Here is a 6637-nt window from a genome sequence, read left to right as displayed (position 1 = left end):
CTGTCGGTGCTGTCCATGATCTTGGGCCCGGACAATTCTCTAGGGCACTGGAGAATTTTCCAAAGTGGACACTATGTCAATTTGTCGGTTTCTAGCAGAAAGCAAGCTCACCAGTAAGTTTCCATGAACTAGAGATCCCCACTCTTGTAGTAGTTGCAGCACACACATCATTCTCCTTCACATTCACTGTTGCTGACGTTCAGCCACAGAATGAAAGACTTCTTGAGAGTCATTCCAAATCTGCTGTTCTTTTGCACGAGAATCAGATGTTCTGCTTCCTATTGCTGGTATGAAAATACCATCTTCTATTATGGAGACATAAATCCCAGATATGGGGTTTCTGATGGTCTCATACAGAGGAGAGGAGCTTTTGTGTGGATCTACACCATCATTTTAGACTTCCATGTTTTCTGGAAAGTTGGTATAAAAAATTCCAAACTAATTATGTTTAAACAAACACACACATCCTGTGAGTTGTAAGAGAATACTGATTTCATGAACATTTGATTAAAATAATCACATACCAACTTACTAAAGAATTAGTTTTTCCTAGATCAGAGAAGGGGTTTTAGAGTTTTTACTAGAAACAGTCAGAGAGGAAGTAATTCACTAGCACTTGTGATTCCTTCTGCCTGTCTCATAGATAGACATATCTCCTATCTTCCCTTGCAGATGCCTATGGTAGTATATTAGTATATTACTGTATGTAGCTTTTTGAACCAGTTTATTTACTTAACCATGCTTCAAATCCTTGTAAATTATGATCCCTGGAAATTCTAATGCAGTGAAGTGAGAGTTGCCAGTTACTTCTCTGGATTCTCTCCTAATGCTAGTGATTTCCTTCTTCTCATACTGGTCAGGACTTTCTGAGCATGGTGAAGTCATTTGCTCTGTATCAGTCACTTTGAAATTCATTGAGATGTGATAAATGCTGCTTTTTTTCCTGAGAATCATCATCTTTTAGAGAAGTTGTTTGCTGAAAGTATGGTTATGGTCTTCAATGTGTTAGAGACTTGTTCTAACTGCACAGGCTTTGCAACTGCCTTCAGTTTACACAGCCCCCTGCATGAGTGATTTCTGAGTGTCATGGCTCTGTGGCTAAATTTACTGTAGTACCAGGACTGCTTTGTAAAGCTGCTGGTGCCCTTGGAAGCAAAGGAGGAAAGGTGTTCTCCTGAACTACTGGGATTTCAAGGAAGTTCATACTTGGCAAAGTAAATCTAGTGATTTGTATTTGTTAGTACTTGTGGTAATCCTTTTAAAAACAGTTTTAACTGTACATGTTGCAAAATCCACCATTTTTTAATAAATAAATAAATCGCATCTGTTGGGAAAGTATGGGACGTGTGACAGGCAGAAGGTCAGCAGAGGGAGCACAACAAAACAAATAGAATTGTGCTGGTTGTGATGTACTGGAGGTAGGAAACGTTCTGGTGAATAATCAAATTCATGTTTGTTTTGTATTCTATAAAGATTTAATCACAGTAACACTTTCATCCTACCAGTGTGAATACTTAGATGGTAAATGATATGAAGTTATTTCTAGAGGTGCATAAAGCTGTCAGGTAAGACTGAGCTGTGATATGTAGGGGTGTTTCTATTGCCAACCTTGGATTACTCTTAGCAGTTCAACCTTGTTCCAGTTTGCCTTTTGCTCTCCTCCCGTGCCAATAAACAAGTACTTGTGCAAATGCATCCCCCCTGTTCATCCCTGGAGGGCCAGGAGGAGGGGAAGCAGGTAGGTGGAGGCTGCTTGCTCTGCAGTGTTTCCAGCCCCAGGTTGGGGGTGTTAAACTTCCTTCTTTCCATGACGCTACTTCGGCCCAAAGCAAGGGAGAAGATATTTTAGAGAAACATATATTTCATTTTTAAACATACTTAACCTTAATAGTTATGACAGATTTTTAAAAATCTTTGCATTTGAGACAACATTAATAATTCATGTGTGTTTCATTAAGAAAAAGAACAAACTGTCTGTAGGGTCTTTAAATTCTTACTTGGCTAAGATCATCAAAGTTTAGATGACCTAAAATGGTACATTGTTGCGGTCATAATATGCCACTTGAAAAAAAAATACCCTGTGATTTAGTTTTGATTCTGACAATACTCAAAAGGATTTGTTATCTTACAGACCTTTCTGCAAACTACTAATGGGATGAACACAATATATCACTTTTATAATAGTGAGCTATTAAAGGCAAACATAAAGCAGTCTGAAGCCCATAAGTGCTGCCAACAGCTCCTGCTTTAATGAATTCCCTTTTAGATGTCCATTAAATGCTCATGGCAAATGTACTCATAATGGAAATGGCAAATCTAAATGGGTAGATATGAATAATCCATGGAGTTTAAATTCTGTTTATGATCATCTTCACATTTAGTTTTCAAGACAACGCAGTTTAGTTTTCATTACAGTTTGGAATAAAGAGGACAGGGAGTAATTGATTGCTTCAAGCAGATTAAAATCAATGGGTTGCTTTTCAAAGAGCCTGTTCAATGCAGTAATTTCAACTTTAAACATTGATTTAGGAAACTCAACACAAAATGTTTTGTGCCGTGTGAACTTTTATGTGGAAAGACTAATACTAATTTTATTTCTATATATCTATATATAGAAATATATAGAGGTTGTTATCAGTATGTGCATGAGTAAAAAGTGATTTATATTAAGTTATTTTGGTATTATTGCACTCATATAATGAATCAATGAGATTCCCGTCATCATTGGGATACTGTTTGTGAACCATTAGCACACAGAAATTACAGCCCATCATACATCATTACTGTGATTGAGACTTTATTACCATATTCTCAAATTGCTTGCTTGCTATAAAACTAAATAGACACCAGACAACTATAGGTAGCCAATAGACTGTGCATTATTGTACTGGAGTAATGAAGGATTATTGTAGCATAATGGGACACAACTTATGAGGAAAATAAACTTGGCAGCAAAGGAAAGCTTGAATGTTTTTAATGTTTGTTGTTACTGCTTTAAAGGTCAAATATATTTGTTATGATCGAGTTACTGTTTCCTTATTTCATGAATCATACATTTTTTGTGTTTCACATAGGCCTCATTTTATATTGAAGCATTTAAGAGGCAGGAACTGCACTGCACCTTTCAACTCCAGAGGTGGATTGATGTACAGCTTTGGAAGCAGTGGTGTGGTTGTGGAGGTGGTGGGGTGGCTCAGAGGATGTGTCCATAGCTCTGCACAGACATGGCATTGTTCTGGAAAGAGACAGAGAGGAAAACCTGCATCAACAGACAGCAGCTGTTAAATGTGATTAAGTTCTCCAAACAGATAGAGGCAAAATAGGAATTTTGGGCGCTTTAGTGGAAGGATTCATGATATCTTCAGTTTTGAAGTTGAGAAGACATACTGAATTTGGACCTTGGGAGTTTAACAATCTCTTGTGACAGAACTGGGGGCTTTACTGTACAACATCAGGATTTGCAAGGTGTATTCAAGGTGTTACTTTTTCTCCAGCTACAAAAAAAAAATATTGTATTTTAGAAAATTAAATTGCTTCAATTTTCCAAACTTTGGAGTGAGTTTAGGTCACCCAGTGTTAGTCCCAAAGACTCAATGGAGAGAGAACTGCAGCTCCAAAAGCAATTTTGTATCATCCTTTGGAAGTACCTCAAGCCTACTCACCTACTTCCTATATCCCACCTCCATCCCCACATCCTTGCTCACACCTTTCTCTCCCCACTTCTTCTTACTGGTGTTCTCCTGCTTCTGTCACAATAAATTCCTGTGATACCTGTCTTCAGTGAAATTGAAGTGATGTGGGATAACTCATTCAGAATCCTTGAGGGTTTTTTTTTTTTGTTTAGTTAGGTTTGGTGTAGAATTTAAGATCTTCCCTAATAGGATTTATTCTGATTATGTTGGGGAGTCAGTGTTTGGCTGAGGAGTAATGGAAACATTCCAAGTTTCTGAAGGGGTTCAGGTTATCACCATGATCAGTGACCTATGTTTCAGTAGGACCTACAAGCTTTGATTGTATTCAGGTACCAAACTATTACTGTATGTATTTGGGACAGTTTGCAGTAGCACTCCTGGCTTTACCAAGGGATGTCATCAGCCACAGTGAGAACATAATGACTGTTTCTTAGAGCTTGTAGGTGAGTATACAGCAAAAGACTGGATCCTTACAACAAACAGAAAGGAAAATAAGTCTGACTGCATTCCCCTGTACAGTCTGGGAGTGGGATTCAATCTCTGGCAGCATTATTTTATTAAAAAACCTGAATTATTTGCTGCTGAGTGATGACAAATCTAGTTTACCCTACTATAGCTTGTCTGTGAACTTGGGGACTCAGTTGTGTGCTCTCAGCTCCTGTTTTTATTCTCAAGTACCAGTAGGTATGTTGATTTAGCAAGTGTGAATAAGGCTTTGACTGTATTAGCAAGTCTTTTACAGAGTGTCATGGTTTGAGATAGCCCCAAAATCCAATTCTCTAGCTCCATTCCCCCTCCCACATCTCAACCTAATGTGAGATGGGTTTTTCCAGACAAAACACACCAGACTCAAAGTGGGGGAAAGGGAATATATTACAATGACTGTACAAATAAATACCATATCACATTATACACTATCACAACTATCTCTACCATGACATATGTATTTACAATGATCAGATCTCTTCTCCCCTCCAAATAAAAGTCCAGGAGGGAAAGAAGGACAGATCCCTTCCAGTCCTTAAGCAGCAGGATCTTCTAATGCAGCAGGTTTCTCCTCATCTCATGCATGCAGCAGCTGTGGCTGGCTTCCTACCAGCATCCACGAGGGAGGTATCCAAACGTCTCTCTCGGCCCCATCGCCTCCAACCGAGGGGTCTTCCGTGGGCTTCGTAACCCCAGACAAGGTCGTATCACCACGTCATATCACGAAGACACAGGGGGGTCTTCGTGACGGTCTGGTATCTCCAGGAGACTCAGCTCCTTGCAGGGCCTCTGTGCCCTGCCTCAGGCTGCCACCGTGGCAGCAGTGCAAGGGGGTCCAAGGTCAACTCCCCCCGCATTCCTCTGGCCGTCCCGGTCCAGCTCCGGGACGCTCTGAGCTTCTCAGCTCCTCTCTCTCCGGTACTGCTGTACTCCAAGGCTCCTCTCAAATAGGAGTCCATCTCCCTCTTTTCTCAGAGGGAGCTCAAAGGAGTTTTGGGGGGCTGGTACAGTCTTACCCCCAGAACTCTGTCTCTCAGGCTGCTGGTTCTCTTTCTCCCAGCTCTCCTTCCAGGAGTCCTTTCTCTGGTGCTGCATGTTGCTTCTGCTGCTCCTTCAGTTCAGGTGTTATCTCTCCTGGCTCTCTGCCACCGTTTCTCTGGTCAGTCCCGGCTGCTGCTCTGTGCCCATGGAGAAAACATCTCCCGGCATAACTACAGGCACCTAGCCCAGCTTTATGCTGTTCCAGGTCCCTGCAGCCCCCCCCAGCCAGGGGCTGGGAGGCCCCAGAGGGCCCAAGGAGCTCAGAGCCCCTTCCTCGTGGCTCTACAACATGGCCACTTCTCCTCAACAACCAAAACTACAACTCTCTCTTCCGGTGAGCTTGTGGGATGTTGACATTTTTGCAGGAGCGCCCATTGGGCAGAACTTCAAAACTTCCAGGGGTTTCCACCCCTTGGGGTCTACCACTTTTCTAGCCTCTGGGGGAAAACAAGATTCAAACCACGACACAGAGGTAAATGTTTTCTTTAGTTTGGGATTTGTTTTGGTTTTTTTCTTTTCCCAGTAGTGGGAAGTTCCTGTATAGTTCTTGTGAATGTATTTATGTGTAAGCGACTTCACAGGTGTTACGACATTTTCCTTATGAATATTTGTTGTTAAAGAAGGAACATATAAATAGCCTTTGAACTTCTGGCATTTCATGTGTTGCTGTCCTATAAGGGAACAGTCTCTTTTCCCCAGCACAGTCTGTGACAGCACCTCTGCTCCTACAGTCACACGGGGAGAACATCGGAGGGTGTTCTCACGCCCTGTTCTCTGTCATCACCACTGCATGAGTAGGAGTGAAAAGGCAAAATGCTCTTAGCTCTGTTTAACTTCTTTTTTTTTATAACAAAGTCTTTCTTCTTGTATTCTTTCAATTCCACCTCTGGCCTTCCATATCATTAAAGTGTTCCAGCTTGATCACCTGTCCTGCACTGACAACCCAACTGAAGGCAGTTGTTGTCTACCCCTTCTGAGGAAGGCATGACCTTTGAAATATAGGTGTGTTTTCTTTATCACTTCTAAGATCTGCATGTCCATTAAACCATATTTGTTCTGTGACGTTGAAGAGAATCAGAGAATCTTTGGGATTTTCTTCTTAGAAAAATGTTGATATACTTCACTGTAGGTAAGTGAAAAATTGAAATTAACTCTGTACTTTCTGGTAAGCTCAAATGATTGTTAGTCTGCTTACACAATAATGATTGTAATCTTGTCCAGAAAGACCTTACTGTTTTCTAGAATCCTTCCCCATCATTGCTACAATGAAGGAATAGTATTCAGCACTGTCCAAACTGTAACATGGATGTGGTTCTCCACTCTAGATGTCTCTGTCCACGTGTGCGCTCATTTATAACATTTCAGCACAGACATCGAGGTCTTAAGCTTGTAGTCCTTTGGTTGCTCTCTCAGATGGC

Source organism: Manacus candei, unplaced genomic scaffold (assembly GCF_025592945.1).
Source record: "Manacus candei isolate 608988 ecotype Guabito, Panama unplaced genomic scaffold, ASM2559294v1 h1tg000141l, whole genome shotgun sequence".
NCBI classification, from domain to species: domain Eukaryota; kingdom Metazoa; phylum Chordata; class Aves; order Passeriformes; family Pipridae; genus Manacus; species Manacus candei.
Note: the sequence above shows the minus strand (reverse complement) of the source record.